The sequence below is a fragment of the Mustela nivalis genome, assembly GCF_964662115.1.
Source record: "Mustela nivalis genome assembly, chromosome: 14".
NCBI classification, from domain to species: Eukaryota; Metazoa; Chordata; class Mammalia; order Carnivora; family Mustelidae; genus Mustela; species Mustela nivalis.
This window is the reverse complement of record NC_139033.1, coordinates 49,739,190-49,767,030: the sequence shown is the minus strand read 5'-3', so window position 1 is coordinate 49,767,030 and position 27,841 is coordinate 49,739,190. Positions and strand designations below refer to the sequence as shown.

The 27,841-nt window shown below is 41.0% G+C and overlaps 1 long non-coding RNA gene across 1 annotated transcript in view; it reads left to right on the top strand.

The window, feature by feature from the left end:
- The first annotated feature begins 1,157 nt into the window (after nucleotides 1-1,157).
- LOC309847665 overlaps nucleotides 1,158-27,841 on the top strand; it is a 559,315-nt gene continuing 532,631 nt past the window's right edge. The window contains exon 1 of the long non-coding RNA XR_014302550.1: nucleotides 1,158-1,325. This is a non-coding gene — a long non-coding RNA (uncharacterized lncRNA). The remainder of the gene's footprint in view (nucleotides 1,326-27,841) is intronic.

Genomic DNA, 27,841 nt, shown 5'->3' with positions numbered 1-27,841 from the left:
AAAGAGAGAGAGAGAGAAAGAAAGGCATAGCATATTTTTGATGCAGATTTTCCTCCTTGAAATCTAAGAGGGGAGAGGGGAAAGTTGGATGTAGACCCAAGAGGCCTCTAAGAAGCAGGGGCAGAAAAACTGGGGGAAAATTCACTTCACATTTTGTGGTCAGCACTGACGTCACTAACTATACAAAGGGTGCTTGGGGAACGCTGTAAACTAATTAATAACGCATGGGAGGAACATTTATATTTCAAATGTCTACATTTAAAAAACACTTTGCATACCCGTGCAAGGCTTCCGCCCATGGTCTTGAATATAAATGAGAGAGGAGGCGACCAAGGAGGCCCAGAGGCCAGAAAAGCCAATTAGAGGACTCAGGCCTGAGCCCCTCAGTGCCATAGGATCCCAGGCAGGACAATGTGGCCAAGCCGGGTGGAAGTCGGCATCTGGTTTTGTCTGCTTTCTCAGGGAGCGTCAGGTCCCCTCACACCCTCCTGTGAGATTTACCAGGATTGCTTCAGAACCGGGCCTGTAATTTCCCCCACATAATTGGCTTGTGTGGACCACATGCGACCTAAAGGTTATTGGACTCTACACAGTCACTTCATTAATTTTCAGATGCACTAATTGGGTTGATGTGTGCTGCAGTCCCAAAAGGAGGGAAAACACATGGTTTTCAGCCACACTTCCCCAAATTCAAAAGACCTTGAGGGGTTCTACTGTCTGTTAGAGCAAAAATTAACTTTCATCTTTGAAGTGAAGCTATGAACTTAGGACAGAGACCCCAAGGCTTTGCATTACTTTGTACTATCATCCCCATAGCTGAGAAGGTTGACAGAGCAGCCACTGCCATTTCCAGTTTTATGCAGGGGACAGCTGAGGCAGATGAAGGACTTCTGAAGCCATCCACCCCTCTTGCTGGTAAAACTGGGACTAGATACAAAGTCTTGCCACTAGATGGCGCTGCCCACCAGACGGTTGGTACGGTACTGCCTGCAGTCCAGGGACCTTGTTTTTCAGGAAACAAGGCCAAAAGAGCTTTTTCTCCTTACATAACTAAAAGAAGAAAGCCTCTCTGTATATTCTAGGGTCTTTCTTTATTTTTATTTTTTAAAGAAGTGTTTAATTATTTATTTATTTGACACAGAGAGAGAGAGAGAAAACGAGCCTAGTGCACACCCAGGGGGAGAGGCAGGCAGAGGGAGAGAGAAAAACAGGCTCTCCATTGAGTAGGGAACCCGATGCGGGGCTCCATCCCAGGACCCTTGGATGATGACCTGAGCCGAAGGTAGAGGGTTCACTGACTGAGCCACCCAGGCGCCCTTTCTAAGGTCTTTCTTTTTTTTTTAATTTAAATTTAAATTTTTATATTTTTTAAAAATTTATTTATTTATTTGACAGAGAGAGATCACAAGCAGACAGAGAGGCAGGCAGAGAGAGTGGGGGAAAACAGGCTCCCCGCTGAGCAGAGAGCCTGATGCAGGGCTTGGTCCCAGGAGCCTGAGATCATGACCTGAACCGAAGGCAGAGGCTTAACCCACTGAGCCACCCAGGCGCCCCTCTGGGGTCACTCTTAACTCCTCTCAGCTCAGCTGTCATTTAGTGTGGTTAGTGTCGAGGTACAGATCTGAACACGGTATTCCTGAAGTAGCTGTCCATTTTGGAGGCAGCATTTATAAAGTAAACTTTCAAGATTGGATCACTTTTTAGAACTTTGGTTTACATGACTAACGTCAAGATAGGTATCAAGAAAATAAATGTGACATCCCAGACAAAATATGGGCTAGAGAGAAATGAAGATTAACAATTAAAGAATGACTGCCAAAAGAAAATCACATCATTTGGATAAGATTTTGGTAATAATAACACAGAATAAATTAAAAGGAGAAATGCTATCTTGAAACTTCATTCTCTTTGAATTACAGATACCCAAGAGATACCGTCATAGGGTTGGAGTTCCAGTTTTTTTGTTTAATACACTCTGTTCTATTCTCTTAAAAATATTAACTTTATAAATATAAGAAAACCCTGGCCTTGAGCTTGCGTTTAGTCTTAGCTGTTGCACTGCAATCTCTGTTGATATTTTGCGTGATAAATACTTCTGTCCTAGTTACTGTTGTGATTTGCTTTTTAAAAAATATCCTTATTTTTTTTCTATTTAAGAGACTTATTTTTTAAAGTATTTTTAGGTTTACAGGAAACTTGCTCAGAAAATGCAGAGAGTTCCCAGATCACTCTTTGTGCCAATTTTCCTTATAATTAATGTCTTGCATTAGGGTGATGTCTTTGTTGTAACTGAGGAAACAATATGGATACAGATTTTTCTTAACTAAAGACCATTCTTTTATTAGGGTTCACCCTTTGTGTCGTACAATTCTACAGGCTTTTACCAATGTGTAGTGTCATGTTTCCACCATTGTAGCAGCATACAGAATAGTTTTACCCCTTAGAACTACTTTGCACTCCACAAAGTGTTCATTCCTCCTTCCCCGGGCCCCCAAACTTGGATCACCCCTGACTTTATATATAGTGGGTTGTGGTTTTTTTGTTTGTTTATTTATTTTTTTACTGTTGTTATAATTTTGCCTTTTCCAGAATGTCCTATAATTGGAATCATTGTACTTAGCTTTTCAGACTGATTTCTTTCACGTAGCAGTATGAGTGTATGATTCCTCCCTGTCTTTTCATGGCTGGTAGCTCTTTTTTTTTTTTTTTTTTTTAATTAATAATATTCCATTACTTGGATGTACCAGTTTGTTTACCCATTCACTTACTGAGGGACATCATGATTGCTTCCAATTTTGGCCACTATGAATAAAGCTACTTTATTCACTTGTGTGCCAGTTTTTTTTTTTTTTTTAATTTTATTATTTATTTGAAAGAGAGAGAATGAGAGGGCACACGAGAGGGCAGGGTCAGAGGGAGAGAGACTCCCCACTGAGGCGGGAGCCTGATGCGGGACTTGGTCCTGGGACTTCAAGATCATGATCTGAGCCGAAGGCAGTCGCTTAACCAACTGAACCACCCAGGCGCCCTGTGTGCAAGTTTTTATGTGGGCATATGTTTCCACGTCATGTGTAAATACCTGGGAGCATGATTGCTGGTCACAGAGATGTATGTTCAGCTTTGTACGAAATTGCCGAACTGTCTTCCAGAGCGGCTGTACCACTTGGCACCCCCATGGGCATGAATGAGAGCTCCTGATGTTTCATATCCTTGTTGGCACTGGTGTTGTCAGGGTTTTGGCCTTTAGCCATTCTCACGGGAGTGTAGTAGCAGTATCTTATTGTTTTAATCCGCAGTTAGGCATCTTTGATATCTATTTGCTATGTGCTATTTTCTTTGGTGAGTTGTCTATACAGGTTGTTTGCCCATTTCTTAAATTGGATTGCTTTCTTACTGTTGAGTATTAAGAGGTCTTTGTATATTTTGGATATATGTTCTTTATTAAATATGTCTTTATGCAAATATTCCCCCCCTCCCCCCAGTCTGTTGTTTGTCTTAAATTCTCTTTAAAGGACTTGCTGTTTTGGATCTACTTTAAAACTATCTTGCACTGACATAAAAGCTTATTTCTTCTCTTCCTTCTTAGGGCATCTGCATGTAAAAGAAGTGCGTGGATTTCAAGGAAGTTTCTGCTTCTAGATAGGAAAGACTGTTTCATCTCTAAGCATCAATTTTCTCAGATGTAAAATACAAAGTAGTAAAAGTGAATTATCTCTAAGTTTGCACATAGCTTGAATGTTCTGTGAGTCTCTTTGATGACTGCAGATTGATTGCATGCAGGCAGGGAGTTTTCTGAAGTTTACTTTCTCTACGTGGATGTTATTCCTGAGGACTTTGATGAGTCTTCACATATGCTGACGTCAGACATGGAGAACTCATTCTTCTTTGGGGTGGGTGGTACTCACAGGAACACATGCCATAAAGGGAGAATCCAAGCCATAGAAAGGATGACCCACCAGTGTAGACAGGGTATTTGATCTCAGTTGGCACTGAGTGTGCCCACAAATTAGATTTAACTTATCTTTTTTTTTTTTTTTAAGATTTTATTTATTTATTTGACAGAGAGAGATCCCAAGTAGACGGAGAGGCAGGCAGAGAGAGAGAGAGAGAGAGGGAAGCAGGCTCCCCGCTGAGCAGAGAGCCCGATGCGGGACTCGACCCCAGGACCCTGACATCATGACCTGAGCCAAAGGCAGCGGCTTAACCCACCGAGCCACCCAGGCGCCCCTAGACTTAACTTATCTTCTGAGCTTGTTTGCCTTTCTTCCCTCTGCCTGGGTGGCACCTACCTCCAACCCCTGTATCATCACCAGGTCCTCCTCCACCAAAACTACTGCTTCCATCTCAGGGAAGAAAAAAAAAAGTTTTAATTTCCCTGGGATCCTAAATGCACTTTATATCTCTCTTCCTTTTTTGACATATTTTGCTGGGCTTTCCCGCCAGGGACTAGGCGCTTGTCCCAGAAATAATCAAGCTCATTCTTGTCTTCAGGCTTTCACTATAGCTTTTAACTCAGCCTATGAGGTTTGTTCTCTCCTGGCTTTTTGCAGGCCTGGAGACTTGTCATTCACCTCTCAACCAAGTGTCACTTCCTGGAGAGACGCTTTCTCTGACCCCTCTCAATCCAAAGTAGACAGCATTATCCTTTCTTTTTTTCCTTCCTCTCATTTCTAATTTCTGTTACAATGACCGAGATTTTATTTTATTTTAATTTTTTATTTTTTATAAACATATATTTTTATCCTCAGGGGTACAGGACTGTGAATCACCAGGTTTACACACCTCACAGCACTCACCATAGCACATACCCTCCCCAAGGTCCATTATACAATGACCGAGATTTTTAAGTTTCTCTTTTTACTTCTACTGCTTTGTAAGTTATCCATATAATTTGTTTTCTTCTCGTAGTTGCTCTTACATTTTAAACATGTACACTTACTCTGAAAAGGTTAAAATTAGTGTCTTTTCTTCTCTGAAACATCCTCTGAAGTTTCATTCTTATTTTTGCCCTTTTTTTTTAATGCTCAACACAGGTTTCTTCTTCCCAGTGGTGGCCATCTTCTTTCTTGCTCCTTGCACTCTGCTTCTGCTCTTTGGTTTAGTTTTCCTCTTGGGCAAGTATCTCGCTCACATAGTTACTTGCTTCAGGATTTGGAAACAGTGAGCACTTGCAGTGTTTGTATTTATGAAAACATTTTTTTATTGCGCCTTTTGTTCCTGCATGATTTTTTAGTTCCCTGTCAAAATCTAGGCTGACATTAATTTCCACACTACTTTGAAGATATCAATCTTTGGTTTTATGGCATCTGTTATTGCTTATGAAAATCTATATTATTAGTCTGTCATTCCTGTTTAGAGAAGCAGTCACTTCTTTCTGGTAGCCGTTGGGATATCTCTTTCTCGGTTACATTCTGTAGGTTCACTGGGAGACGGCTACTGTGGATTTATTGTTTTGTTTTGTTTTGTCCTGCTTGGGACCCATTGCACTTCTCAAATATCAGAATTCTTTCCTTGATTTTCATTCCCATGTTTAATATTTCCCTTCTTTTGCTGACATTGTGTTTTACTTATTCTTATTTTTATAGTGTTTTAAGATGGTCATTAATTTGAGGCCTTATTTGTTTTTTTCCCTGTCTTTACCATGATTATTGTAAATTCTTATGTACTGATCTAGCTATCTCATACAGAATTTGATATGTTACTTTTTCATTTTCATTCAGTTCAAAATATTTTCTAATTTCTTCTTTGATCTCCTTTAATTCATGGGTTAGGCAGAAGTGTACTACTTCTTTCATAAATATTGGAGGAGTAGATATCCTTCTTTTACTTGTAATTTATATTCCACTAAGGTCAGAGGAAGTATTTTTTTCTTTTTATCACTGCTTTTGTGAAAATTGGTTATGAGTTACCCTGGTTTAATTTTATGCTCTTGTGCTTAGGATTTGTTCACATTTGTGGATCTGTTATAGTTATCAAGTTTTGGACAGTTTTGGTTATTTCATTTATTTATTTATTTATTTATTTACTGCTCTCCCTAAGGACTCCAATTACACATTATTAGAGTGCTTGTTCCACAGCTCACAGCCCTTTTTAATTTTTAATATTTTTCTTAAATTTTTAGGTTTTTAATTTTTTTTTTCTTGCTGTGTTCCGTTTTGAGTAGTTTTAATTTCTGTGTCTTGAAGTTCACTAATCTCCTATCTGCCATGGCTAATCTAACACTAGATACGTACTATGTATTTTTTTTTTCCTCCTCAAACTTTGTAATTTTCAACTGTAGATGTTTATTGGACCTGTATTCATATCATCCGTAGTGCTACTTTTTTTCTTTATTGAACATCTGGAATACATTTTTAAAATGTTAGTTCCTGTGTCTGCTGTATTATTATATCTTTTCTATTTGTTCATTCTTTTTCTTATTCCTCTGTTTACCTTTTCTGACTCTCTGGTAACTTATTTGAACATTTTTAGAATTCCATTTCCACTTCCCTCTAGTGTTGTTAAACATAAAAGTGCATAGTTTCTTACATATGCACAGGTAACATAGCATAGTCTACTTGTATCAACATTTTATTACTTTGAGTTAAATGTAAAAGCCTTACTTCCATTTAGGTCCTTTCTGTTTCCCTGTTTTAAGACATAAACGTTGCTGAGAAATGTTGCTGAGTATCTCCTCTGTGTACACTGAGTACCACACCAGAGGATGTTATATTTTTGCTTCCTCCATTACATATAATACAAAAAACTCATAAAGAAAGGAGGGTCTATTCTATTTATGCCTATTTTGCCCCTTCTTTTGTTCCTTCTTATTGTTCATGTCTCCTTCTCTTATCACTTCTCTTCTGTTTGGAGAAGTCCTGTTGATCACTCTTTAAGAGTACGTTTGTTGGCAAAAATGTCTTAGTTTTATTTATCCTGAGAAATACTTTATTTTTTCCTTTATTGCTGAAGGATATTTTCACTGGATACAGAATTTGGTGTTGACAGTTCCTTTCTTGCAGAGTTTGGAAAATGTGCCTCTTTCATGCCATCTCCCTGGCTTCTAGGGTTTCACTGAGAAATCTGCTGTCATTTGAAAAGTTTTTGTCCCCTAAAGAAAAGACTAACTTCTTCAAGGGTTCTTCTTTGTCTTTGGTAATAAGAAGTTTGATTAAGGGGTGTCTGAGTGGCTCAGTGGGTTAAAGCCTCTACCTTCTGCTCAGGTCATGATCTCAGGGTCCTGAGATCGAGCCCCGTGTTGGGCTCTCTTCTCGGCGGGGAGCCTGCTTCCCTTCCTCTCTCTCTGCCTGCCTCCCTGCCTACTTGTGGTCTCTGTCTGTCAAATAAATAAATAAAATCTTTTTTAAAAAAGAAGTTTGATTATGATATGTTTTGTTGTGAATTTCTTTGGCTTCATTCTATTTAGGGCTACTTATCTTCGTGAATTATTGGGTTATGCCTTTCACTAAACTTGGAAATTTTCCACCCATTGTATCTGTTATTATTATTTTTTTCAATCTCCAAGTCTTTCCTCTCTCTTTGTATAGACAGTGATGTAGATGCTAGATCTTTTATTAATGTCCCAGATGTTCCTGAGGCTTTCTTCTTCTTCTTTTTTTTAATCTCCTTTCTCTCTGTTGTTCCTGTTGGGGAATTTCTATTAATCTGTCTGCAATTTCATTCATTCTTTTCTCTGTTGTCTCCAGTCTACTTTTGAGCCTGTTTGGTTTTTTATTTTGCTTATTGTATTTTTCATCTCTACATTTTTTTCTTTTTTCTTTTTTTAATATATCTTTTATTTCTTTGCTGAGATTTTTCCATTTTTCATCTGTTGTAAGACTGTTTATCATTGCTAATTGATGAATTTTTGATGATAGCATTAAGAGTCTTGTCAGATGATTCCAACATCTGAGTCTTCTCAGTGTTGGTATCTATGGATTGTCTTTTCTCAATCTGTTTGTGATTGTCCTAGGTCTTGGCATGAGGAGGGGTTTCTGTTGTATCCTAGCATTTTTGGTATTGTATTATGAAACTTTGGATCCTTTTTAACCTCTTCTTCTTCTTTGATTTAACTGGCACTCATTCTACTTAGGTACAAAGGATAGGTCCAGGTTGGGGAGTGAATGTTCAGTTTCCTGCTGGGTCTTGGTGACACTACCCTGACAAAAAAGAAGTACTGATTTAACACTGCCTTATTGCACAGGAGTGTGGTGTGTGTTAAGCTTCTGGTTGGGCCCTGCTGATGTCTCTTTGGAGAAAGTGAAGCATGAACTTCTACTTCCTTGTTGCTGATGAATGGGTATGGAAACCCAACTCACCAGTTGGTTGTGCCATCAGCACTCTGATGGGGGAATTGGAGTGCCACTGACTTCTGTGGGTGGGGGCTGGATGATTAACCACCTGATTGGCCCCGCAGATACCACAGTGCATTTTCCCGTTGTTTTCTATCAGTGTTTGACTGGAGTAGGGTGAGTATTGTCAAAAATATTTTTTGTTTTGTGAGGCTGCTCTTTTCCCATTCTTTTAGCTAGAGAGAGTAAACTTTTCTTGGAGCTTTGTGCCTCTTTGGAGTTCAAGGTTTCAGGCTTCCCCAGCACCCTCTCTTGGATATATGGAAGACAAAACGGAAACCCAGGGAACTCATTGCCATGTTATCTCAAGTACTTGTATTCTTGCTACCTTTCAGATTCTTCCTATATTGGGATTTTCTACTTGTTATAATAGCTATATATTCTTTTAAGATTTATGTATTTATTTGAGAGAGAGAGAGCAGAAGCAGGAAGGTAGAGGGAAAGGGAGAGAAAAATCGCAGGCGACTCTGCACTGAGCATACCCCAACATGGAACTTGATCTCATGGACCCTGAGATCATGACCTTACCTGAAATCAAGAGCTGGTCACTTAATGGACTGTGCCACCTCAGTGTCCATATAATAATTATTTTATATTCTTGTTTGCTAATTATAACATTTGTGCTAGTTTTAGGTTAGTTTAGTTGCTTAATTTTTTTCCTTATTAGGGGTTGTATTCTCTGGCTTTAACAATTAGATGCCAAACATGGTGAATTTTATTTTGGGGGGTGGTAGATATTTGTGTATTCTTATAAATATTTTAAAATGCTGTTGTAGTTAATGGTTAAATTGCCTGGAAATAGTTTGATCCTTTTGGGAATAATTTTTAAAATTTTTTTAGGTGGGACCAGAATAGCATTTTGTCTAGATGCACTCTTGCAGCAATCTGACAGTCAAATGTTTTCTGTCTCTTGGGTATCGTATCACTCTCTTTCATTGCTTGATGTGTAATCTCTTAAAAATTGTTTATACGTTACCTTTTTAAAATTGGTTCCAGGGGAAGCAATCTGGTTCTTGCTGCTCTATCTTGGCCAGAAGCAGAAGTCCTATGAACATCCTTAAAAGGGGGAAAAATCACAAAAAAATAAGAAAATGAATAGAATATAGATGTCAGGAAATGAGAAAAGCCTAGGTTCAGATAAAGTTAGAGGTATTCATAATAATCTCAAGAAATACTTATTACCAAGGAACCAAAAACATATATTTCTTTTACATCTAGTTTTGTCTTATAATTAATACTTAATGCCAACAGTGCTAAAAGATGTAGCTACAATAGCTAACTGTCCAATGTTTAGTCTTAGCTTTCTCCCAGGACCATGAAAATGATCCAACTGTTTTCTCTCATTTCCACTAAGTCCCACCTCTTTTCTAAGGACAAATTCAGTTGCTCCTGGAATTTCTCTGAAGCTCAGCTAACTTCCTCCTCATGTAGCCAATGCTCAGAGTGATTAATTTTACTTTCACAGATGTAGAGACTATTATAATTGAAAGGATGTTTAGGGATTAAAAAAATCTCTCAGAAAAGTGAGGTACAGAGAACTGCTCAGTGGAATGTTAGTATTAAATAAAATATAGTGAAATAACCAAGAAAGGAATTACTTTTCATATATCACAGATTGGGAAAGCCAGGTTTATAAAGACCAGATGACTTATCAGTGTTTTATAAGGTGATTGAGCTGGGTCGTTTGGACGTCAAGGGTGTCTGCATGTGTTTTCATACTTCTAGTCCTTCCTTAAAAATGAGCTGCTATTTTCTGATCCTCAAATGAGGACTCCTTTTGCAGTAGCCCTGAAATAACTGGTAAGAAGTCAAAGAACTTTCTGATTCATATAATTCACATTATGATGCAGAAGCCAGATGTGGACATCTCCCTCCTATCTCTGAAATATAAATTATGAACAAGGCTTATACAATAAGAGGAAACCTCTTCTCCACTGCAACATTTCACATGCCCTTCGAGTTTTAACCCCTCAGTATACTGCAACCACCTGTCCTATGTAATCTTAACTCAGATAGTTGCATTGGGTGGTTCCTTATATATAGACACAACTGTGGAGTGGGGCCTTTCTAGACTTTTTTGTACAAGTATATGCAGTTGGGACCTCCTTCTCATGTGCAACATCTATAGACTTGGCTGCTATTAAAAGACACGATACCTGATAATTTATATCAACTGTATGAGAGGGCCAAAGATGAAAGTAAAACATCCCAAAAGAAAATAATTACAGGTTATAATTAGATGTCTCTGTTTAATAGATTAAAAAAAAAAAAAAAAAACTTTGGCAGGACATGAGGAAAACTACTAATTAAACCCGCTTTGCTTCCAGATCCCTGGTGTTTGAGAAGTTTCCTAATGTCCACAGTAGCCGCCACACTTGACATTCTGTCCTGGCCCGGTGTAATGCCGTCAGAGCAAATGGTTTGGAAAAGAGGAAACAGCAAAGAAAAATTCTAAATAATGAAATGATCTTAGGATCAATTTATGGTTCTTTGGGCTCAAGGATTCAAAAGTTTGATATTTCCTTTGGTAATATTCCAGAGAAGAACATTCTTGAGATTGCTTCTTCGAGTTCTTTTACTAGATTTATATTGGCCATGAGATTTAATCATTGACTCCCTGTATGCCTGATTCGGTGTTACTGACATGCTGGAGGCTCAGGCTGTGTTTGTGGTTGATACACATGTCACTGAGTCGAGGTTCTTACTGTCAAAATTGGGGGCAATGAAAATGTTTTGGAAGAAGACAGAGGTTGTGATTATACAGCATTGTGAATATGCTAGATACCACTGAATTGTTCACTTTAAGTGGTAAATTTTACATTATGTAAATTTCACAAAGTTAATTTGGACAAGGAAGGTAGCAGGAGGAGTGATTTGTCTCTAAGAATGTGCCTGTGGGAAGGATTATTACTTTCTAGATTGGGGATTCATAAAATATGCAAATACATTTGTGAGAATTCTGTATAAAATAAAGTGAGCAGTGTGTGTGTGTGTGTGTGTGTGTGTAGATATAGATATATAGATTGACAACTATATATGTATGACAGTATTTTAATTTTCTAGAAAACTGCTTTGTTTACTTAAGACTTTTATGTAATGCTCTATGTAATGAGCCCTGGGTATGAACATGCAACTGATGAATCACAGAATTCTACCCCCGAAACTAATAATGCACCCCATGTTAACTAAATTGAATTGAAAAAGGAGAAATATATAATGATATAAAGTTGTGGATACAAGAATATCCTACAAAGATGAGTTCTGGCCAGGAGCCTACATTTTGTGATGATAATTTTAAAATTTGTGATCAAATGAGATAGAACATCTGAGGGAAAGAATGACATTTAAAAATACGAAGTACAAGATAACAACCAGGAATTTCTACATCTAAGATCGCATTTGCCAAATGATTTTTCGAGAAAAACAAAAATAAAAACAAACGAACAAAATACCCCTCCCCCAAAACCCCAAACCAAAAATACACCTGGTCATTAACAACAAAATAAAGGGGTTGGAACAAATGACAAGGTGAATAAGGACCTCATCTTGGAGGCCCTTCCCCTGGCTGGCACGGTGGCGGCCGTCTGCCTCAGTGGGCGCATTTATGGGCAGGAGTGAGTGTTGCTCTTCTAGAAACATGGAATGAGTGAGCGCTTGCCAAGAAGCCCAGCCCAGCCAGCAGCAGAGCCGTTATTAAGCTGTAGCCCGAAAGCCTCCCAGTTTTATTTTATTGTTTCTGGGATGAGAGCGCTACGCAGCTTTTAGGCAACTTTCTTTCCAAGCAATTAAGTACCCCCGTCTCCTCATCTCAGAAGCCGCAAAAAGGAAGTAAATAAGGGGGAGTCAGCGGCTTGGTGGGGGCTTCCGGGTTATTTATTACTTTAATAAATCTGGGTTCCTCCCAGCCCGCCTCAGACTCCTGTTTCTGTCAGGCTTGTGAGGACTGACGATCACTTAATTGTGGGGTTTGTGGGCCGAGGTGGGTGCCAAGCACAGTTTATTGTCCAGGAAAGGCTGTTAAGTAAGACGATGTGATAGCGCCACAGCCAATATGTCATTGAACAGAAATTAAAAGCAGAAAACTTCCAAGTAGCCAGTCTCTAACTTGTATTAACCACTTAAAGGCAGGGTCGGTTATGTCTGGAGCCCAGGGCAAAGTGGAAGAAGGTTTAGTCAGAGAAGCAGGAGCACAGAGGTGGCTGTGGAATCATCGTGTGTGCCCTGTCCCCTGAAAGCATGGTCCCTGGCCCACTCTGTCCAGACAGGGGCCGTCATGCCTGGGGACTGGAGCCCCCCCCCCCGCCCCCTGCCGCCAGCCACATGTTCTCTTCTGTTGTTTCACTCGAACTTGATTATGTCCTTGCAATATACAGCCCCTGTTCCTATTGCCCCATGAGAAGATGGCAGATGGCCAGGGCCCCGGGTCTTGCTTAGGTCACAGAGTCAGGTGACAGCCCCGCGGGACCATGGACATGGGTCGCTTCCTCTCAGCTGCTCAGTTTCACTGGGAGCAGAAACCTTTTACTTCCGGGAATCAGTCTCGGACTCCAGCTTGAGTTCATCCAGGCACTGTGATGTTCTCCGGTGCAATAGAGTGCAGTTTCCCCACTCGGGGGTTAAGGAAAAGAGTGACTAAAGGACCTTGAGTAATGGCCAGTCAAGGGATCCCTGCTTCTGACCTCAGAGGGCAAGTGGAAATTTCAACTTGCCTTTGTTTACGGTTCTCCTGAACCGCCCTCTCTTTGCTTGCCCCTTCTCACTTTGCTCTTTTAACCTCACCTCTTTTTTTTTTTTTTTTATTTTTTTTTTTTTTTATAAACATATATTTTTATCCCCAGGGGTACAGGTCTGTGAATCACCAGGTTTACACACTTCACAGCACTCACCAAAGCACATACCCTCCCCAATGTCCATAATCCCACCCCCTTCTCCCAAACCCCCTCCCCCCAGCAACCCTCAGTTTGTTTTGTGAGATTCAGAGTCACTTATGGTAACCTCACCTCTTTTTAAATGTCTTCTTCTCCATCTGTTCCTCCTTATTTGTGACTTCTCCGGATTCTCCCTCTCTCCACTGTTCGCGTCCCCTGTTCCAACCAGCCTCCTTCCTTGTCTGTTCTATTCCCGTCAGACAGTTGGCTCATGGGTCTCTTTTCTGCTTTTCCTTTTCTCTGCCTTTTCCTATCTATCCCCCCGCTTTCTTCCCATCCACTTTGCATAAACATGACATTGAAGGACGATATGTATTTTCAGCACACATTGTTTATATTGAGTGTATTAGTATTAGCTCTTAATTAACAAGAGCAAGTGTTGGGGCACCTGGGTGGTTCGGTTGGTTAAGTGTCCGAATCTTGATTTTGGCTCAGGTTGTGATCTCAGGGTCGTCAAATCGATGCTCCATGTTCAACATGGAGTCTGCTTGAGTTTCTCTCCCTCTGCCCCTCCCCCTACTCTCTCTCCAATAAATAAATAAAATCTTGAAAAAATAGCAGGTGTTGAGTATTTCATATTTCTCTAAGGGAAACAGCACCAAGTCAAAATCCTTTTTGTATGTAGCTCTTGGTTTGTTTGTTTGTTTTTTTTTCCCCCTAGGAGGTCAGTAATTCTCAGAAGAGAGAATTAGAATTAGAATTAGAATTACTAATTATTAGTAATTCTAATTAGTCTGTTTGTAACCTACCCACAAGGATTTTTAGAAAATGGAAAAAAAAAAAGGATTCTCAACATTTTTCTAATCCTGTAAAGATTATCTGCTCAATCTTATATTTCTCAGAATTCTGTTTGCTCTTATTCAGTCCATAGCTGAGAGTGATGTTTTTCTTGTAACAATGCACTTGAGTGGAGAGTTGAATAATGACCCTGTCATCCCAATTCTTCCTTTAGTTTTAAAGATGTTCCTTTCCACTGTTGCTCTCTACTTATATTCTGTCTTTGTTAAGGAAGATTATCCAGCACTTGGAAATCAGGCATGCCCCTTCCAGTGTCATCCTTGAGCATTTTGTAACAAATTCACCCAAGGGTCATCTCACACACTGGAGGAAAGTGACTGTTTGGTTTATTATTTATTATTTGATTAAGGCTTAGATTCTCTAAAACTGGATTCTAAATTGTAGAAGATTTATGTGGTTGCAAATGATTTTTATTAGGTGGAAAATATCCCTCCAGAGGCTATGGTTTTATTGTCCGTTAGGACATTAACCAGTTTTCAATCGAAGTTTGCAATCTTCTTTTTTCCACTGACATATATCAGTTTCTCACCTCCTTCCAATTGGCTTTGCCATCCTGCTGGTCCTTTTATTAAAGAGTTAAATACATCTTTGACTCATCTCTCTACTCATATGACAGTTACCTTATTGAAAAATGTTCTGATATCTTCAAGTTTAGCTCAGGCGACACTTCATACAGAAACCTTCGCTTACTCTTTCCGCAGCATCCATCTTGCCTTTCACAGAGTTTTTGTAATCGATTCAAGTGAGTTAAAATCTCTTTATTTACAAAAAGTGTACTATTTTAGAGGAAAACCTGTGTTGTATACTTCTTCTATATCCAATTCTTATCCGTCAATGAAAATAGAGACAGTCTCCTGAAATGTTTATTGGATTGGATAGAATTGAACTGAATCTGTCTCAATTGTCTTCAGCCTTAGGCTGCTAACGATAGCTTGCATGGAAAGAGAGCTGTAGTGTTCACAGAATATTAGATTCTGGAGATCTCCATTATTGTCTCTTGGGAATATTTACACTGGCTAGTGTTGGCTGTCATAGCTGTCCATCTCTGGCCCAATTTTGGAGCCTTTCCAGGAGTCTCTCGGTAAGCTGCAGAGCATTTTTGAGTCATTTTGCTTAATGCCAGTAAAATGTCACCTGGGTCCCACCTCGGGGTGTTGGGCTAGAACTAACAGCAACATCCCTTCCTCATCTATGAGATGTATCCACACTGGCGAGGTGCTGCCTGGGCATGACAGAAAATGTAACATTTGTGCCCTTCTTTTTTTTTTTGTTTTCATATGTTGAAATTAATGTGTCATTGTGAAGATTCTAAACAGATGGGAAAAGGTCAAGGTTTCTTTGTTGCTAAGTATGTTTCCATGGCTACGGCAATATATGTGCATTATCAGAAAGCATCATTTGTTTGGCTGTGGTGGCTCATTAGCGGAGGGAGGGGGCCCCCCTTTGATGGTTCTGGCTGGTTTATTTCTGCTTTACTTTCCATCGTGTTCGGAGAACTGTAATGAACGGTTGGAACACACATAAACCTGGGAGCTGTAGGTGAAGAATCCCTACCGCAGCTCAACACTTCCATGTAAATAACCTACGCAGTTTAACTGGGTCAGCTGAGCCTGGATTAAGAATGAAGCCGTGTCCAAACAGCCATATATCTGGGTTTCACTAGTCTCAGGGAGGGTCAATGCGTTTCTTTTTTTCTACTTCTTGGTACTTTGCTGACAGTATTTAGGGAAAGCCCCGTTTTATTCTGGGTTTTCTGGGAAATGCTGTCTTGCCTACCTGTTGCTTTTGTCCTGCCCCACAGGGTTCTGCTCTGACATGTATCTGGGTTTGCAGTAAGGGAGCATGTGAAGAGGAGTAACTTTGGGTACCTTGGGTCAGGCAGTATGAGGACTGACCAAACTGGCCACGTTGACCCCAAAGGAGGCATCTTTAGTGAAAAATGTTTGGATACACATGCATGGCAAATTGAGATTTAATTCCCATACAAGCCAAGAGATTGCAGTACAGGTGAAATAGCAGGGGGTGTCTTTGTGTAGTAGGAATGCTCAAAGTCAGACCCATGGCAGGGTGCCCATTTGCTTGCAGGGCAGATCCCAGTCAGGAGCTAAAGATTCCGGGGGCATAGCCTCGGTTCCAGTGAGGGGGATTGGTAAGGCAGGCTTGAGGGGGTATCATCCAAGGGAGACTGAGATTCAGATCTATGTGTCAGCCCTAGTGAATGCATTGATCGTTCCGGACCCAACCGTACAGAAGGAATTCCAGATCCCATTGGCTGTTGGAGTCAGCAAAGTGCTGCTCATCTTCATAAGGACTCCTTGTAGACACTCACAGGCCTCGGATTGTGTTTGTCTTTGTATTTCCACCCTCAGGCATCAGGGCTGCTTCTCAGAATTTACTATTCCATGGTAAACGTGTGATCTGCGACTGCAGGGCCTGAAGGGTGGGAAGTTCCCGCCTCTCACTTGGAGTAACCGGGAGAATCCAGAGCCGAGAGCATCTTCCACCCTCCTCCACCTCTGCAACCCTCCCTCTGTACATTGGTCTCTCGAGAAAATGATGGATCTTTCCTAGAGAGAAATGTGAGTATGACAAGAGGTACGCTGGAGTTGCAGAAATGGAGCTGTTCCCCTTTACTGGTCCCCAAGACTGGCTGATTTAAGACAGTCCTCTCTGTTTTCTGGCCTCAGGCTTCTCATTGGTCCAGTTCAGGGCTGGGCTTGCAGTGTTAATGGTTCTGCTGTTGATCTTTTTAAATATATGCTGAGGAATAACCAGCAGAAAATATCCTGGCATCAGAATTTTAAAATGAAAGAAATCCACGTTAATATCGTCAACGGATACTATGAAAGAACTCTACCTCCATCTGACAGATGAGAAAAATATGTCCAAACTCTTCATTTCCCCTGCCACTATTTTGGGTCTGGGCTATCACCAGGCCTGGTTTATTTTTTCAGCCTTTACTTTGCAACCAGTCTTCTCTGGCTCTAGTTCTCCACCTTAAAATGTCCAGGTCACTGCTGCTGGAAATATTCCCCCTGATACTATCATCTGTGTGCTCAGAAGACTGTTGTGTGCCCCACCACTGACAGGATCAAGACTCATTAGCTGTCTCCTGAAAGCTGTGTGCAAGCCATGTTTATGTTCTATCATCACAAACACAGACCAGATAGGTTGGCTTCTTTGTTCTCCCCCAAACTGGCCATCTTCCTTCCCTGCATGCTACACACTTTCATATGTCCTCGTGTGCTCATACAGGCTGGTTTCCTGTTCTGAGAGGTGATCTACTTCTCTGGGTCATCTGGCTGCATTTTTATGCATTGATTGACTCACCTGTGGCATCCCGGGCATGCCTCTCGCATGGGATGTAAACCTGACCTTGTCTTTCTAGGGGGGAGAACCTATGGCACATTCATCTTGGTTTCCCAGTGTGAAGCTTGTATATTTGATTCAGCTGAACTAACCACAGATTTCCGCTCATGTTATTCTTCTTTGGGAATCATCTCCTAAGTCTTTCCTCCAGCCATGTTTCCCCCAACCCTACTGCCGGCTTGAAATAGTGAGCTACTTTTTATCTCTCAAGAACCTGCTATCCACAACTGTTGGTGAAACCTCACCTAGCTCTCGCCTCCCGTTGACCTTCTTGTAGGCAGTTGGAGAAAAGCAGCCAGGTTACTGGCATTTATGTCCGAAGACTCCAGCCCAGGTCCTCGATGTTGGTTTGGGGGAAAGAATATTATTAATTTGAATTCTAAGACACAACACAGTTTATAAAATTCTCTTATCAGAACCATCTCTTTTAACAAAAGCAAGGAGGTTATATGGGTGAGGCAGGCAACATTAACTTTTTTTTTTTTTTAAATACATGAAAGGATGAGATTCGCATGGGATGGAATCTGGCCAAGATCTGAGTTAGAAAGCACAAGATGTAGGATTCAAATCATTATTGATGACTTCAGCGGAATGATTTTTCGCTGTGTCCATAGTGAGATGATTGCCAGAGTCCCCTCTCCTTGGATTCTAGAAATCCTGGCCATCTACCTGGATTGTCCCAAGCCTTCAGTATAATGGCTCCACCTCACCGCCCTCCCCCAACCCCCATTGACCTCTGGCTTCTCTGTTAGTTGGCAGAGCACCTGTTTGACACGTGGAATGAGAAGGAGCTGACATTTGTGGAGTTTCCAGGTGCGAGAGATGTCACAGTTGTTAGGCAAGTCTTACAAAAACTCTTTGATCTACCTATTTATTTTCTTATATTATATAATACCCCATATTTTGTAGATTTCTCAGTGGGAAGAATAAAGGCGTTTAGTCGTTATTTGTATCAACCTACTCGTAAGAGAAGCCAGACTCAAATTCTTATCTTCTGTCTCTGATTCCATGGTATTTCCATCAGACCACACTGCCCAATTAAAGAACAGAGACAGTCAGGAGCTCTTGGACGTGAGTGTGTCACATTCTTAATAACACACATTTGACAAATTCCTTTTATTCTCCAGTTCTTAGAAATTCCCTTCTTTGGGGAACTAACAAGCAATTGACCAAACACCAGATTGGAGTATCATCTTTGGCCCAATTTGTTCTTCGTAAAGCAAGAAAAGCACAGTTTCTTTATCAGAAAGTAAAAATTTTTTTTCATCCTGTTGCACAGCTCTGTTTCAAAAGTACCTTTCCTGTTGCTGCAAGCACTGTGTTCTTAGGTAACCCAGCTCTGTTGGGTCAAAATGACAAGGGAAGAAAGGCATTCTCCTGGAAATACTGGTTGATACTGTTGTTTTTGAAATTACCTTCTGCCATGGGCAGTATTTCTTTTTTCTGTAATGCTGAGGTGTTGGGAGAATGTGAATTTTCTCTAATAATAATAATAATAATAATAATAATAATAATAATAATAATAAAAGATCATGAAATTTGAGGGGAAAAAAGAGCATTTCAAAGCTACTCAACATCAGGAAACTCATGAAAGTCAGTAGATAGGGCATGTTAGAAATAATATTGTGTGCTCTGGCCAAAGTCACTCCCTATGTGGATATTTTTTGGATCTAGAAGGTCACTTTGACTGTCCACATGATTATAAAGGGCCCAGCTTTAAACACAAATTAAATAAATGGTCACTTGCTTGGAGAAGCTTAAAGAGATGAGAGATGAGTGATGGAATCATTGATTTAAAAGGCTGTAAGAAATCTTAGAGACTGTCCTCTAGAATGATGTTTTGCAAACCACTGGTCATAACCCTTTAGTCAGGCATGAAATCAATTTAATGACAGCGTTTTTAAAAATTAGAACATAGCAGTACAGCAAAGTGTACTGCATATAATAAGATTAGTAGAATTTTCATGGAATTTTTATTTTTATGCACACATACAGGTATATGATTTAAAATATATTTGTATATTTCTTACAGTGGGTCATATCAAAATGCTTAAAAGCCATTACCCATGAGAACAGGGAACTGAAAGTCCTATAGCTAGCACACAAACAAGTATCAAAAAATATTCGCTGACTGATCTAGTTCACTGCTTTTATCTTACAGTCTACTGTGTACTGAAGACTGTTGCTTCAATGTGGCCCAGAATGGGGAAATGCCATCTCTAAAGTCACAAAACTGATTAGTGACAGAATCAGGAGTTCTTGGTACTAAGTCATAACATACAGTGCTTCTACTCTGTCCTTTAAGAAAAAAAAAACTTTTGGTACAATTGTTATTGCATTGGCAACTGAAACCATTTTCCCTTAACACATCAATCCCCTGGGGTGCCTGGGTGGCTCAGTCAGTTAGGTGTCTGCCTTGGGCTCAGGTCGTGATCCCAGGGTCCTGGTATAGAGTCCTGCATTGCGCTCCTTGCTCAGCAGGGAGCCCGCTTCTCCCTCTGCCTACTGCTCCCCTTGCTTGTGCTCTTTCTCTGACAAATAAATAAATAAAATCTTTAAAAATAATAAAGCCAAAAAGAAATATATCATATTAAAAACAACACCAACAACATAACAGAACATGAATCCCTTTTCCAGGGATATGATATGTTCCTGATCTCCCCAGGCCTTGTGGGTCTTCCCCCTATATCCATTCACCTTTGCCCTGGACTTGGTACCTGTCCTCAGACTATTGACTATTATCTCATCCTTCAGCTTGCCTAGACTTTTGGTTACTGTCTCCTTTACTTTGGCCCCTGCCATGTTGTGTTAGATCCCAAACCCCATCATCCAGACGTGGTCATCATTAACTCATGCTTTTTTTTTTTTTTTTTTTTAATTCATTTTGCTTAGTTGCAGCGACAACTGCAAATTTGCATTCTTCCTTCTACTAACATTTTAAATAATAACGTGTTTATAATAATGATGTTGAAATGCTAGAGGACTCAAATAGGGTGGCTTTTCAGAAGACAAAAACCTGAGTCATGTTACATGTTAATTGGTTTTTTTTTTTTTAAGATTTTATTTGTTTATTTGACAGATAGAGATCACAAGTAGACAGAGAGGCAGGCAGAGAGAGAGAGAGGGAAGCAGGCTCCCAGCTGAGCAGAGAGCCCGATGTGGGACTCGATCCCAGGACCCCGAGACCATGACCTGAGCCGAAGGCAGTGGCTTAACCCACTGAGCCATCCAGGCACCCTGTTAATTGGGTTTTGAGTGGTAGGAATCATTATTTCCCAAGAGTGAAGGGGATGCATCTTTACGTCAGGCTATAGAACAAATGACCGTTGTGTGTGAGTACAGCCACTGTGAAAACCAACAATCTTCTCCTGTTCCGTGTTTCTCTCTATGATGGTGTGGCTCCTCCTAGAATTCCTATTCTCTCCTCCAGTGTTGGGTATCTGAGGGCTGTGAAGGGGAGGATGGCGCTGTGAGAGAGGGACTTGTGATGGTGGAGTAATGCACTCTTTATTTTGTAGTTGAGTCTTGTTTCAGAGAAGGGTAACTTCTTCCTGTTTTGATACTTAAATAAATAACTCTAAGCACTAGGAGAGACAGAGTAACATAGACTTCTTAAAGAACAAAGGTAAGATGACATACCATGTTTTTTAAAAAATCAGATTACAAATAAGGCAATTTGTGTTTAACTCCTGGCTCTGTTTCCAAGAACTTGTGCATTTGGAACCAATCACTTTCTCTGTTTGAACCTCAGCTTTCACATCCTCAGAATGAGGGTTTGATAAGACCAGTAGTTCTGAACCTTAGGTAGACATCAGAATCACTTGAGTTAAGGGAAATTGGAAGGGGAGGTGAACCATGAGAGACTACGGACTCTGAAAAACAATCTGAGGGGCGCCTGGGTGGCTCAGTGGGTTAAGCCTCTGCCTTCGGCTCGGGTCATGATCTCAGGGTCCTGGGATCGAACCCCACATCGGGTTCTCTGCTCAGTGGGGAGCCTGCTTCCTCTTCTCTCTCTCTCTGCCTGCCTCTCTGCTTACTTGTGATCTCTCTCTGTCAAATAAATAAATAAAATATTAAAAAAAAAAAAAGAAAAACAATCTGAGGGTTTTGAAGGGGAGGGGGTGGGAGGTTGGGGGAGCCAGGTGGAGGGTAGTAAGGAGGGCTCGTATTGCATGGCGCACTGCGTGTAGTGCAAAAACAATGAATTCTGTTATGCTGAAAAGAATTTAACAACAACAACAACAAAACTGATAGGTGGGCTCTACCTGTAGAGATTCTGATTTAAATTGGACTAGTGTGGGGTCCAATGTAGGTATCAAAACGAAATTCCGGGCGCGCCTGGGTGGCTCAGTGGGTTAAGCCTCTGCCTTCGGCTCCGGTCATGGTCTCGGGATCCTGGGATGGAGCCCCATATTGAGCTCTCTGCTCAGAGGGGAGCCTGCTTCCCCCTCTCTCTGCCTGCCTCTGCCTACTCCTGATCTCCATCTGTCAAATAAATAAATAAATAATCTTTAAAAACAAAACAAAATTCCATAGATTATTATAATGTATAGTAAGGACTAGGTGACTTGGGCCTTTCAAGATCTGATCTATGATGATAACGACAGGGAAAACATGCCAGTATTAGGCAAATAACTATTACTACTACAGCAGAAATACAACTCAAACTAGAATGGGAAAAAAATGAAAAGAAGATATTTAATGACTCTGGGCTTCTCAATTTGAATTCGTTTTCATCTGTGATTTGGTCTTATTTTCTCCGGTCTGCAATTTAGCTTCCAGTATTTGCCAAGAAAAGTTGGTGGCCCCGTGGATTCCTCAGTGGGAACAGGAGTTGCTTCCTTCTAATATCTGTGTATCAGCTCCAGAGATGGACTCTAAGGGGTCTTACTTGGCTGCTCTGTCCCTCTCTCGCTGTGTTGGGTGGTATGATTGACAGCCCACCAGATGGAGATGCTCTAGATGGATCTCCCGTCTAGAGCACCTGCTGCAGGGAGCATAGCTGACTGAGTGCCTGCATCTGCTGCTTCTTCGGATTTGCTGCCTCATTCAGGCCAGGCCACATTTTCACTGGGCTGCTCCCAGCCAATGACCGAGCCCAGTGAGGGGGACGGATTGATTCCTCTAATGGGCTCTGTGAGTTCTGGGCACTCCCCACCCCCACCATTGGTCTAACTGAGACTCTCAGAACTGCCCTGTAGACTGAGGCCCTTTCCACCCAATTATTCCTTCCCTTTCTCTCTTATAGATGCCAAACCTCCATTGGGGTCTAAAATGAAGATTCTCACTATGTATTTCTTCTCTCTCAATCCTTCACTGGAGTTTCCTCCTAAAAGTCTCCTGCTTACTCATCCAGACCTGGTGTCTACTTCTTGGAGGACCTGACTGATGCAGACTAGAACCATATGGGATGGAGAGGAAGTGGGCCTGCTACAGACTGTCTTTGGGTCTCTCTCCAGTATGGGTCACTCTACAGAGAGGATACAGAACAAGTGCTCGTAGGGAGCAGGTAGGCAGGTTTCAGACTCTCAGGTGTCTTCTAGAGGATACTGATATTCCCAATGGCTAGTGAAACCCCTAGTGACCTCAGATCTTAATGTGTTGAAGAGCGAAGAATTTGTTAAAACGAGCTGAATCAAGGTGCACAACCAGAATTGGGCGTGTGTCACTCTGAGCCCTCGGCAGACATCAGACAGCAAACCACTTGACTTACTAACATTGCACTATCCATCTGATGTTTCCAGAGCCAATTCAATGTCTGTTTTTTTTTTTAATTAAAAAAAAGAGAAATATAATCTCTACATGCCTGCATTTTAAACTGATGAAAGCTTTTATTTTGTCAAATAGGCTTCATATTTGTTTTTTGGCTTTTGTTTAATGATTCTATTTTTTTTAGGAGAACTCTATCAGGACCTGAAATGCAAGCTTTTTAGAGGAGAGTAAGCAGAATCCTCCCCTTACTCCTCAAGCCTTAGCCTCAAGATGTCAGCCCTGTGATGCCGCTAATTTTCCTGGAGATAATCCATTTGATATTCATGAATTCTTTCTCTTGGGAAAAATTATTCAAAAGCTTATTATTATACTAGTGATCCTGAGAAGAGTTACTTTTACATTTGGTCATCTTTTAGAAGCTTTTCAGTGTGAGCTACTCATTAGCTCTGATTTTTAGCTGGCAGCTTGCTGAGAGCAGGACAAGGAAGGAGCAGTGCAGTTTCAGTGAATTTGGGGGTAGGGAACAGAAATATCTGCAGCACAGAATGCTGGCTCCCCAGGCCCCTAGAGCCGGGGGCGTGAGCTATTAGGGTCCACTGGGCACTTCTAGGGGACTGTGAAGTAAGGAAACAAGGATGTTGAAGAAGAAATGGGGGAGGATGATGGCAGGAGATTCCTGCTTTGTGATTTTTGCCTAGGACCTGACCTGGACTCCTTTTGCCTTTGCAGCAAGATGTGCAAGAGGTACAGTGTCATCCTGAGCAGAACAGGTGGTCACAACCTCTCTTGCTTCTCTCCGGCCAGAAGGAGGCTAATGTCCAGCCCCTGGCGAGGCACACTTGATTCACCAGCAGAGCACAATGATACGGGGGTACGTGCCAACTCTCCTGCCTCGCCAGGCTGTGAGACCAACTGTTCCTTATTTTCCAGGCATTGAGCTGCTTATGGAATTTGCTCCTTTGGATAGGAGTTGCATCCAAATTCCTCTCCTCTGGATTTGCTTGATCTCCAAGCCTGAAGTCAAGCCAGCTTCGGTTATTACATCTTCTCATTTAGCAACCATAATAACCACACCACACATTTATGGCTTCATTTCTTTTTTTCAAGGGACTTCTACATATTCTACCTGATTCAGTACTAGAAACTAGTCTCTACATTGGGTTGGGAAAATGTGATCACTGGTTTGGGAGGTGTAAGCCCGAGGTCCAGAGAAGCTAATACAGAGCTAGTGTCAGAGCTGGGAGCCCATCTATGGTCCAAGAATACAAGTCTGTTACCTCTTGGGAAGAAAATGTACATTTTCATTTCCTGTTGGATGATATTTTCACTCTTACATGTCTTCTATCTTCAGTTTTTTGTTGTTGTTGTTGTTCTCAAGTAACCAAATAAAGGAAAAGAAGGACTTTAACATGGTGAGGCCCAAGGCCATCCACTTGATAGGCCAAGAGTAAAACTTGTTGGAACACATGGTCATGTCTGTGTGTTAGAGGAGGAGCCTAAAAGCAAGAATAAGAAAAGCTGTATTTAAATTCTGATCTTTCAGTGAATTATCTCTGTGATACTCATTAAACTCACTTGACCTCTCTAAGTTTTGTTTTCTTCTTAAGCAGGAACAATGCTAACCTGCCATTTATATCCCCAAAAGATTGTTAAGATAATCAGGTGAAACTACAAAACAAGACTTCATTTAAAATTACAAAGCATCATTCAGATAGAAAGGTATTTTTCAACATTGATTTAATTACTTTTACTTGGAAGGGACTAAATATCTGCTGGAAGAATGAATGAAGAGATGAATGAGTGATTTGGGTCTTTTAAACACTCCACATCTGCTGGAGCTCTTGCAACCTGTTTAATTCTTCAAACCCTCCTTTTTCCCATTTCCTCATTGGTGGAGGTTACGTTGTCTTTCCCCTTTGCCTTTTATTGGATGTCAGTCTTCCAGGCACATCTTTGACCCCAGAAGTGTGTGGATAGTCACTGAGCTCTATTCATGAACCCTAAGATTGTCAGTGACAGCCCCTCCCCATGCCTGAGAGCAGGAGAAAATACTGTCTGAGCCAAATGGCCTCACTTCCACTTTGTTCTCCTTTCTACCCCAGCGGTTTCTTAGAAGTGGCTGTCACCAAGTTTGGCTCATAGTGAAACTCTTGGATACGACAGGGGAACAGACAGATTCAAAGAAATTTAGAACTAACGGGGCGTGAGACGCCATCTTAACCATCCCATTGTCTTAACAGATGCAACTGCTGATGTTCAAAAAGATCAAAAGGGCTGCACTGGGCTCATTCAACTAGTTAATGCCAGAATCACTAAATCCAAGAGTCTGGACTTACCAGTGTAAATGTCTTTCCAGTTCCTAATTCTGGGAGGAGGCTGCAGAACGAGAAAGCCAAAGGAACTCCCAAGATGGTCTGTCCTTGGGGCTTTCCTTTGATTCAAGAGTGAATTTCAGAAGGTCTTTGTTTGTTGCCCTTACCTCTCCACTTTGAAGACCTCCCTTTAAAAATGTCATCATCCTTTGCAGTTCCTTCCCACTCTGTATCCCACTGAAGCTAACTCTTCTAGGCAGTATTGTTTTTCTGATTTATGCTTTAGGGGACTCAAGATTTAGTGCCCACCTTCTTGTTTGTACAATTTCTATTTTTTATTTCATGAGAGAGTGAATTCAGTGGGTGACTCGCATGGAGAGCTGATTGAGGAAAATCCTAGAGTGTTGATCCCACCTCTGTTCAATAATTTAGTAATTAAGGAGGGCTTATCATGTTTGAACAAGTTGGAGTAGGCTGGGAAGAATATCAGTGGTCAGATTTCTTTTCTGTTTTTTGGGAGGGGGGTGGGGATGGTCATTGCTTTACATTTTTCCCCCCCTTGGGGCATAATTGGCTACAATGTTGTCTTAGTTTCGGAAGCACAGCATAATGATTTGATGTTTGTATAATTTGTGGAATCATCACCACAGATCTAGTCAGCACCCATCATCACACACAGCCACAGTATTCTTTCATATTTATGATCCTTTTAAAGCTTTCTTTCTGTTGATTTATTCAACAAATATTTCTTGAATTCCTATTATGTTCCTCGCACTATAGGTAAAGATCGCTTTACACAGTTTACAGATCGGCTGAAGGTTAGTGACTCAGCTAAGCAGGGAGGAAACAAAGCTTAGACGGGCGCCTTCTGGTTGTAGGTTCACTGATCTTTCTGCTTTATCATATGCCGGGTCTCCTGACTTCTGCTGTTGGCTCGGTTCCTCCAGAATTACACTGTGTACTCATAGCATGAAGCCGTCCTATAGATATAAAAGGTCGAAGCTTGGATTTGAATAATGTGGAGTAAGCCTGCAGTTGGTGGCTGACTTTTTCACAGTTTAACTGTATGTGTCCCTTCTGACTATCCCACAGCCATGCCAGGCTGGTTGGGAAGTATTGGAATATGGTCTGGTTATCACCCCATCACATTTCGGATTGTGATATCTTTGTTTGTTGCTTTAATTTAAAAACACTCTTTAATCGTGGTTAAGTACACCTAAGGTTAAATTTGTAGGCGTTCAGTTCAATTGTGGCCTTAAGTACAAGCATGTTTTGTGCAACCCATCTTTGGAACTCTTTTCGTCATGTAAAAGCGAAGCTTGGTACCTGTGAAACCGGTTCTCCTTTCCCCATTCCCTCCTGTCCCTGGCAAAGCACCCTTGGTTTTCTGTCCCTGCTTTGTCCTGGCAGACAAAGAGTTAGCAGTGCCGCCACTGTCTTCTGCTCCTCCTGATCTCCCAATACAGTCACACACATGCTTCGTGTCATTTACCTCTGAGCCAAGGATTATACAGAAATTATGTTTTCTTTCTCATATATGTTTTTGTTTTGTCCAGATTTATAACTGCCTCATTTTAAAATGTAGTCATTTTTTTTCCTTATGTCTGTTGCTAATTTTTCCCCTAAATCCAGTGACTTTTTTCAAAGGCTTTTATAGAGTTAAACATATCAGACATTTCATGATCTGTGTTTTCTTGGAGATGCGCCTCCCAGAGCCCTCTGTTCTCAGACTGTTCCTAACTAGATGGGTTGTTTTCTAACGGGCTACATTGCTTTTGGACTGAATTAGCGGCTCAGCTTTGGAAACAGTGTTGGCCAGGACTACTCCAGCTCCTCACTGGCTCTGGTGTGGTTTATTCATTTACTGATCTGTTTTTTCCATTGTGCTCTGGGGCCAACCCTGTGCCAGGCCATGGAGTGGGTCAGGGGATGGTGTGGAGAGAGCACAGCACAAACTTCAGTTTCCTGCTCTAAAATTGGAACAAAAGTGTTTATTCCCGGAGTTCTTCTGAGAATCAATTGCTATAAGGTCTGTGGAAGCACTTAATAAATAGTAACCCATGAGAGAAATCAGGGTGGTGTTACTTTCATGCAGAAAAGAGTGAAATAGTTACTGCATAGAGCATCCCCCAACCTTTGTAGACAGGTGCACTCATCTGGGAGCTGCTCTCACGTGGGAATTGGGTGCTCTTCACTGTGGTCGTTTTGGTTCCCTGCACCGTGTCTGACGGATGATGTATGTTGGAAGAAATAAGGAAGTTGATGCCAGAGGAAAAGTACAGAACATAAGTTCTACAGAAGTTCATAGGAGCAAGGAAATTTGGTTCTATGGAAAGGTGTTATGACAGCTTTCACGGAGGCTTAATAAGGAAGAGCTTTCTAAAAATAGAAC